We start from the raw sequence: 8,230 nt of genomic DNA on the forward strand, positions 1-8,230 counted from the left end.
ACATTGTAAAATTAAATTCATCTTTCAAAAGCTGTACGTTTATTTTTGCATCGATTTAAAACATGTGAATGATGTTGTTGACTTATTAGAACCTAATTGAAGCAGTTTCATACCTGGAGCAAAACATTGTAAGTTTAAAAACAGTATTCCGAGGCATGTCCAAAATAGGTTCATTTTTAATTAAACTGAACATATTTTTGACATATCTTCTTTTTAGTTTCTATATCTCTTAAATTTTTGCCGGCCCTGGTAGTATTGTAGATTAACCAATATCCTACAAGATTCCGATTCGAACACTGTTACACTTGCCAAGCGGCGTGGCCCAGGTAATACATCTTAGGTCTCTGCGATTTCGACGTATTAAAGATAATCCGAGATATTCGTATAATGGCTGCGTTCTTATAAAAATATCACACGCATCATACACTGTAAACTCGGCATTACCCATTAGTGATGAAAAAATACCAATTTTTTTTTTGCAATATACGGAGCTGTCAAAATAACGGGTATTTTAAAATTTTGAATAAAGGGTACTTATTGCCCTTTATGTACTTCAAACTATTTACTCATTAATGAGTGCAAATGTACTTCAAAAATAGATTCTCTTCAACCAGCAACCCATTCAGTTTGCCAGTACTCAGTAGTGAAGCAGCATTTTAAAAGTTAAAAACCTTTCTTACAAGTAACCAGAATGTCAGAGGACAGTCCCGTTTATGTTAGTTTTTTTTTTATAAATTACAGTCGACTCTCTACATCTCGATGTTCTATATCTCAATATCTCTCCCTATGTCGATGGTTTCCTCAGTCCCTTCAATCTACACGCATAGAAAGCTCGTTCGGCTGATCTTACAAAACTGTTTGTTGATTTCAGCCCAGCAGGTTTAGTTAATCAACAAATATGGTTTGTTATGTAAAACATCATATTTTGTTGGATCATCCATGTTGTTAGTAAATTCAATAAAATGTTTTGTTGAAAGTCACCATGTTTTTTTTAAACGTGTTTGTAAAATTTAGAGTGTGACATTGTACTGAAGTATTATTTTCACTAGTGAGGAAAAATATATTTTAGACACTTATTGAATATAAATGTATCATGTATCATCTTGAGCATTTGCGGTAAGTAATATTTACATATAATAATTAATAATAAAAACTGTCTCCATACTTTTTTCTAGCAAGGAGGAAACATTGTCTGCGACATGGATCGCTAATAAAAAGCGGTACCTAGACATTTTACAGCAAAAATAGATTCCCTATTTAGCGGTCAGTGTGATGCAATTCAATGTAGATGCGTTATTTCTCTTTAATGTTTATGTTCTTGCATCATTTGCTATGCAGTTCTTTTTAAATAAATTGATTAAGTCTATGAAACAGTTTGTTTTTATTTTGAAAAATGAAAAACAATTGAACAAAACCAATAAAACGTCATTGTTAATACAACCAAAATGATTATTGAAATGAAAAAAATCTCTTTTGACAGCCATGACAAACCCGATTGTAAAATCGACAAATATTTCGGTTGGAATTCAACAAAAATGTTTGTAAGCCCTGAGATGGCAAAAAGATTTGACCCCATATTTTGTATCTAGTAGAAGCATAAGTACTAGAACGCTAGTGGCGCTGTAGTCATTAAAAGTATTTTGCCAAAATATGCTTCCACAAGCCTAACTTGTCGGTTTGTTATGCATTATGTTGTAGTGCATGTTTTGCAGCCCGGTGGCATCCCTATCTCACACAATAGGTTTGTTTTGCAGCCAACATTGCGCGACCGTATCCTACTGACAGTTCTGTATCCTAATGAGAATCAAATGTGATGTTTGTAAACAAAACACATACCATCATGAATTTTACACTGAGATGTTGGCTACAGTAATATGGCGTCGTGCCAGGTGGCTGATGTTTTGTTTCATTACCAACATTGGTTTGACACTTGTAGTACCGGTACTTTGGCTGCCAGATCAAAGTGACCTAGATGTTAGTCACGCGAACAGAAGCGACATTAGCAATCTAATACTAATGCATCTACTCTATATCTCGATGTGTTCTGATCATATTTTGTTCATGATTCACTCTCTTTATGTCAATATGTTCAAATTTTTAGGCTACTAGACCATCTTTGGACAATAACAAACACATCAACAACAGGAAACGACATTTGTTTTGTTGTCGTTTTTCATAGAGGCCTGGATGAGAGAAACGCGGATAGACAATATGACTCTGTCAACACTGCAGTCAATCTTTTTCATCGAAGACCAACACATGAAAAGAAAGAAATCTCGCGTGATTTTTGAAAACGTCGTAAGTCCAAATGAGAGACTTTCTTTCATTACGCTCTCTTTTGCTAATATCTAGGCTAGTTTAAAATTTGTTGCAATATTTTCACCTCAGCACACTAGACAAAGCAATTTTCTTCAGATCGGTGCTAGAAAATCCAATGTAAATGTTAGAATGGCTTTGTAATAATCGAAAGAGAAAGTAAACAAAGAGAGCCTCTCTTTTGGACTTACGACGTTTTCGAAAATCGCGCGAGAAATGGTTTATGTAGATGAAATCTCACCATCCGCTATTTAATGTGTCAACATCACATAACAATAGAATACAATAAACAAGGCAATTTTATTTCACAATCTATAAATGACTTGCATATTTTATTGCAAACTAATGTAATTGGAATTTGTTTTTTCGAAAATGGTATAAAATCGAATTTAGCCGTTTTCAGCATTTGAGCCAACATATTGGCTGCTTGACAGGTCTCCTGCTCGATTGGCTGCTGTTTTTTAACGGTTCGATTGGCGGCACATACCTATCCGCGTTTCTCTTATTCAGGCCTCTAGTTTTTCATAGCAACGAGCTTTTTTGGATCTAGTACCCATTTCAATTTTTCTTCCATTCCTCGATCTCTCCCTATCTCGATGGTCCCTTCAATATCGAGATGTGGAGAGGCGACTGTATATTATTCTTTTAGTTTATAAATTTCATAATTTCGCCTATAATAACCGTTTCGTATTTCAGTCATATTTCTTCTGGCAGAACGGCGGCAGGGGCCCCAATAAAGAGCACACCGGTATCATTCAAACACATTTGCGAAACGAAAGTAAAAATATCTCACCGAGCAAAAAAAAATCAGGCGTACGAATAAACGACAGTTGGTCACAACGGTGTCATCGGATGTGACGGAAATGGCACAAATATGTGCCCAAATCGAAGGAACATCCAGCAATTTCAACTCAGTTGCCAGGTACATGACAGAAACGCACGACCTGCTTCTGATGCTATTGGATGCCAAAAAAACGGTGATTGAAATATTGAATGTTTTCCCCCATCTAAGGTCCTACAATGGTAGTATGGTATGTATCGATATAACACTATTTTATATTCTGATGACGGTAAATTCAGATTTCAATGAATCTATTTAAAAAACTGATGAATATTCTGATATAGTAATAACGTATGATTTTTATCGTTTGCAGATTCAGAAAGCGTATGAGCGATTGGTGCCTTGTTATAATAATATGTTATTGTTGTACGAGCAAGGCAGTTTCAGTTCATATGGTGATTGTAAGTTTCTATATTAAAAAAAACAACTTAGTAGCACTGATAACTATTATCTGTCAGCTCATGTTCGAGGTTGCCTTCGAATACTCACACAGCTCACCAGAAGAGGAATTCGCAAGACCCTTAGATACATCGACAATGAGTCTATGGATATAGAACAAGAACTGGCTGCTCCTATCATTCGAATCGAACCATTCAGGTGAATGCAAAAGACTCCAAAGAAAATAGATGTACTCAATCAAGTTAAACACCAAGTGAGGACTATCGAGGTTTGATTGTTTTCGCAATCTACTTAGGCAATAATATTACTCGATTACTCCATCACTAGCGTAAACTTAACAAGTGCAAGATAAATTTAAATTTTTCTTATTCCTTACATATTTCGGTTTTCAATTTGATTGAGTAAATATAAATGTATACTCACTCCGCCTACTATGCACTACGCAGGTGTGCATCGGGAAAAGCGGTGACGCAGAGTCGCCGCGCCGATGCACTCCTGCGTTGTTTTAACGCTGCGTGCACGTCGAATAAAAAAACCCAGATTAATCCACCTAGCGGTGATGGTGCCTTTCTCGACCTTCGTAAAATGTGTGTGCTTGAAAAAAGATGAGCTAGTGGCTAGGAGTAAAAAAGACAAATTTCTTTGTCCGTTCTATGAAAATCAGATTATTTATGGCAAAGATTAGGAATGGGCGTTTTTTTGGAAAAATATCGATACTTCCGAATCGATGTTTTTATTTTCAAAATATCGATGCCGAAAAACATCGATATTCCTATATATCGATACGCCCAAAAAATTAAAAGAACGAGCAAAAAAAAATGGAAACTAAGATTTCCCATTTCCGATCATCGAATCATACATCGAAGATTTGCTGTTTTTAACAGTTTGTGCCTAATGTGCTATATTTTTACTCTGAAAAAAAAAATCGAGATCCGATATCACCAACAAAAAATCGATACGGTCAAATATCGAACATAGAAAAATCGATACAAAATATCGATTAATCGGAGCAAAATATCGATTCCAGATATATCGTATCGGTATCGCCCATTCCTAGCAAAGATATTGTAGATCCAGTTGAAAACCGAAAATCATATTTTGTCCCATTTCCGGATGTCGCAACTGCATCGCGAGTGGTGCCCGACTATGGCACAGTTGCGCACTACTAGCGATGCAGTTGCAACATCCGGAAATGCGAGAAAATGCGATTTCGCGGGACCTCGGTTCGGTTTTCAGCTTGATCTACAATATGCTAATAAGAATTTCGACATTTTTGTTTCCTTTTCCAATCTTTTTGACGTACATAACCCTGTTTTATTTCACCCAGTCATATATTTTAAGGATATCACTTTTGGATGTTAGTTGAACTGAAGCTCCGACGACACAAAACGAAAACGAAAATGTCATTCCCATCACGCGAGCGGAGGGCAATATTTGTTAAGATATAAATCTCATGACCGTCTTTCTGCCAAACTCCCGTATGAAGTGGAGAGACAGAGACATCATCTCAGTTCGTCGAGCTGAATCGATTGGTATATAACACTATGGGTCTCCAGGCCTTCTGTAAAAGTTTGGTTTTTGGAGCGAACATACAGCCTTTTCGTATAAAAAGGCTAAAATGGTGTTTCGGCCATAACTTCCGATCCCATAGTTCAGTGGTGCTCAGCATTTTGTGTGTTTTTGCCTTAATTTGCTTATCACACAATAAAAATGAGCTTTCATCTTTCCCGTTAGTACTTGGACGAAAGCTTTCAAATATATCTATCAGCAGAGGATATTAAAACGAATATTGGTGGTAAAATCATTCCGTACGACTTGATCAAAGTAAAATTACCCTGCGGCCCGCGGTCCGCACTTTTGTTTTGCTTTGATCGTTTCGTACGGAGTGAATTTAACACCAACATCCGTTTTATTACCCTCAGCAGATAGATATATTTGAAAGCTTTCGACCAAGTGCTAATTTGTATGGGTTAAGCTCATTTTTATGGTGTGAGAAGTAAATTAAAGGAAAAAACGCCCAAAGTGCGGAGCACCACTGCCATAGTCCGATCTAGCCAATTTTCAATAGGAAACAATGGGACAGGATTCTGCGTCGAATGCAACTTGTTGCGTGTGAATCGATTAAGGTTAGGTGGCCGAAAAATAGGTGACATTTTTTGTGATTTTTATGAAAAAAGGTATTTTGGTCATAACTTCAGATCCCATAGTCCGACCTGTCCAATTTTCAATAGGAAACAATGGGAAAGGATTTTGCGTCGAATGCAATTTGTTGCGAGCAAATCGGTTGAGAATAAGTGCCTGAAAAATGAGTGACATTTCTTACGCAATATTTTTGTATGAATTTGTATTTTGGCCATAACTTTTGATCCCATAGTCCGATCTGGCCAATTTTAAATAGGAAACAATGGGACAGGATTCTGCGTCGAATGCAACTTGTTGCGAGCAAATCGGTTGAGGATAAGTGCCCGAAAAATGAGTGACATTTTTTACGCGATTTTTTCGTATGATTTTGTATTTTGGCCATAACTTTCGATCCCATAGTCCGATCTGGCCAATTTCATATAGGAATCAATGGGACAGGATTCTGCGTCGAATGCAACTTGTTGCGAGCAAATCGGTTGTGGATAAGTGCCCGAAAAATGAGTGACATTTCTTACGCGATTTTTTCGTATGATTTTGTATTTTGGCCATAACTTTCGATCCCATAGTCCGATCTGGCCAATTTCAAATAGGAAACAATGGGACAGGATTCTGCGTCGAATGCAACTTGTTGCGAGCAAATCGGTTGAGGATAAGTGCCCGAAAAATGAGTGACATTTTTTACGCGATTTTTTCGTATGATTTTGTATTTTGGTCATAACTTCAGATCCCATAGTCCGACCTGTCCAATTTTCAATAGGAAACAATGGGAAAGGATTTTGCGTCGAATGCAATTTGTTGCGAGCAAATCGGTTGAGAATAAGTGCCTGAAAAATGAGTGACATTTCTTACGCAATATTTTTGTATGAATTTGTATTTTGGCCATAACTTTTGATCCCATAGTCTGATCTGGCCAATTTCAAATAGGAAACAATGGGACAGGATTCTGCGTCGAATGCAACTTGTTGCGAGCAAATCAGTTGAGGATAAGTGCCCGAAAAATGAGTGACATTTTTTACGCGATTTTTTCGTATGATTTTGTATATTGGCCATAACTTTCGATCCCATAGTCCGATCTGGCCAATTTCAAATAGGAATCAATGGGAAAGGATTCTGCGTCGAATGCAACTTGTTGCGAGCAAATCGGTTGAGGATAAGTGCCCGAAAAATGAGTGACATTTTTTACACGATTTTTTCGTATGATTTTGTATTTTGGCCATAACTTTCGATCCCATAGTCCGATCTGGCCAATTTCAAATAGGAAACAATGGGACAGGATTCTGCGTCGAATGCAACTTGTTGCAAGCAAATTAGTTGAAGATAAGTGCCTGAAAAATGAGTGACATTTTTTACGCGATTTTTTCGTAGGATTTTGTATTTTGGCCATAACTTTCGACCCCATAGTCCGATCAGGCCTATTTCAAATAGGAAACAATGGGACAGGATTCTGCGTCGAATGCAACTTGTTGCGAGCAAATCGGTTGAGGATAAGTGCCCGAAAAATGAGTGACATTTTGTTGAGTAGTTTTGCGCACACACACACACATACACACACACATACACACACACACACACACACACACACACACACACAGACATCACCTCGATTCGTCGAACTGAGTCGATTGGTATATGACACTATGGGTCTCCGGGCCTTCTATAAAAAGTTTGTTTTTGGAGCGATCATATAGCCTTTACCGTATACTTAGTATACGAGAAAGGCAAAAACGCTGCGTGGGTGGCATTGAGATTACCAGTTTTTCTACATTTCATATATAATTTGCTAATTCTGTTCTTTTCTCCTTTATTTTTACCAATAGGATACCGACATCTCGCTACAGTTGTCGAAGTATGTTGCTTCGAATGCTGTTTCCGATACAGAAGTAGCACCTCATCTGATATACAACTCTTACCTCTTGTATTTAAAATCCCAGGTCATCATCTGCGGCAGAGAGTCGATTCGTGCTATCAATGTCCTATTTAAATCTTTTACCGTATTCGGTATTAATCCTCCGGCTACACTACAGAAGATGATGGACTTCATTGAAATAATCTGTTACCAAACTAAGAAAACAAGCTCCAGGCAGTCAGTAAACAAGCTGGTCAAATCATTAGGGCTCTATAAACCGTAATCAATCCGATGATGACGATGATTTTATTCGAATCCGCACTAATACTAATAAAGTTTTGAACTAAAGTCATTATTTCGGGGCTATTTGCCGACTTACCTCAATCATTGCATATTCATTACATTTTCATATTAATTTTTCACTTATCCAAACTAACAATTACTGACGGAAGAGAGTATTTTCACAAGTAGGTATTTTATTTTTATACAAGCGATGAAAAACTTCCATTCGTTTATTTTCAAAGGGCAAGTGCTGGGGTCAAGAACAAGCGTAGTCCAATTCTCGCGTGATTTTGGAAACGTCCATAAGTCCATAAGAGAGGCTCTCTTTGTTTACTTTCTCTTTCGATTATTACGAAACTATACTAACATTTACATCGAATTTCTTCACAGAGATCTGAAGAAAA

The 8,230-nt window shown here is 37.1% G+C and overlaps 1 pseudogene; it reads left to right on the forward strand.

Annotated features, from left to right (window-relative positions):
* The first annotated feature begins 676 nt into the window (after positions 1 to 676).
* On the forward strand, positions 677 to 7,827 carry LOC134221881 (uncharacterized; annotated as a pseudogene).
* Positions 7,828 to 8,230: the final 403 nt, after the last annotated feature.

Source organism: Armigeres subalbatus, chromosome 3 (genome assembly GCF_024139115.2).
Source record: "Armigeres subalbatus isolate Guangzhou_Male chromosome 3, GZ_Asu_2, whole genome shotgun sequence".
Lineage (NCBI taxonomy): Eukaryota > Metazoa > Arthropoda > Insecta > Diptera > Culicidae > Armigeres > Armigeres subalbatus.